Below are 1,533 nucleotides of genomic sequence, written 5' to 3' on the forward strand. Positions count from 1 at the left end.
TGAAAGAACAGAAAAGAAAAGAAAAGAAAGTGACAATTATAAATGAGGGAAACAGATACTATTATATTATTATAAAAATGATTTAATGTTGACACCGATCCAGTGTTGCTCAGCTGATTCAACAATCAATCTATATATCCATCTTTTCAAACATTTGAATAATCTTTTTTATTTCACGAGATCATTTGATTTATTACCAGATCATAGTCATTAAACTTTGAGAACGTGAAAGCAAAACACACAGAACGATTTCCGTTTCTTTCAAAATAGGAAAACACTTAATAAATAGTATTTTCTAGTTCATAGCGGGTACAGATATACAAGGAGAGGAGTTGAAGAATGAGGAAGAACTTTAAATTTTAGAGATAGGGTAAATATACCGGTGTAATGAGATCAATGATGCTTGTTGACACTGACAGCAGCTTAGATTGTGGCTGTTTTCAAGGATTGTAATGTTTGTCCTGGGTGAGCCACAAAGACGATTGTTTGAATAAACTGCGTGTTTGTCACTTTAAGAAAAAAAAAACAACGACGGAGGTCTGGGGTTTGATTCCCATTTGAGGAAAAGCTGATTTTTTTGTTGTTGGAATATTGGAAAGGGGGGTCTCGATAGTTCAGTTGATAGAGCACTCGCTTCCGACGCATAGGTACCAAGATCGATTTTTTTCTGACCACCCCCCCCCCTGTCCTCCCAGCAGTGAATGGGTAGCTGAGTCTGTTAGATTTGGCGGGAAGTACTTTGCGATAGACAAGCGTCCTATCCAAAGGATAGCAAACAATTGCTATTGTCCGTTTCACGCTATAGAAACCGGTATAAACTCCGGCTCGATGGGCCCAATGGCTCTGAAGGAAAACGTTTTTAAAAAACACATTTTCACATGATACATCATCATAATTATGGTATTGTTTTGTGTAACTACCTTAATGTTACTAGGAAATATAATGTAAATGTTGCTGCTCGAAGCTCGAAGAAATAAATACCAATGTGACGAGAAGCCTCATGTGTTTTTTGTGTATGTCAGATTATTATAAAGTGTGAAAACTACTCTATTGGAGATCATGTTATTACACAACATGAATGAACTTCTGGAGTCGCCCAATTTCACTGCAATGCGCTTTTACCAAATGATATGGGAAATCGTTTATCTTAACGGACAGAAATCATTCAATCCTCTATTTAAAAAAATATATAATCCGTTCCAGATACCAGATTGCTTAAATCTCTCCTTACCGACCATTTTCCGGATTTTCCCAGAAATCTCATAACTAACCAAACAAAAAATGGATATTTAAAACTCTAACTCAAAAGGAATAAGTTCATGAAAAACATAATTTGTCTCCTCAAAACAAGCTTTAGAGGAGAGCATTAAGTTCTCAGAACTTATTATAACAAAAATATTTTATCTATTTTTTGTGTGATGTACAACAGAAATCTGAATGATAAAAATATTGGTCGTATCGTAACGAATGTGGCGATTTTTCTATGGTTCGTAAGGAGAGGGTTAAACATACGCTGTTTTGCTCGAATGGTTG

The sequence above is a fragment of the Berghia stephanieae genome, chromosome 3, assembly GCF_034508935.2.
Source record: "Berghia stephanieae isolate SIO BIC M18660-M18661 chromosome 3, UCSD_Bste_1.3, whole genome shotgun sequence".
NCBI lineage: Eukaryota > Metazoa > Mollusca > Gastropoda > Nudibranchia > Aeolidiidae > Berghia > Berghia stephanieae.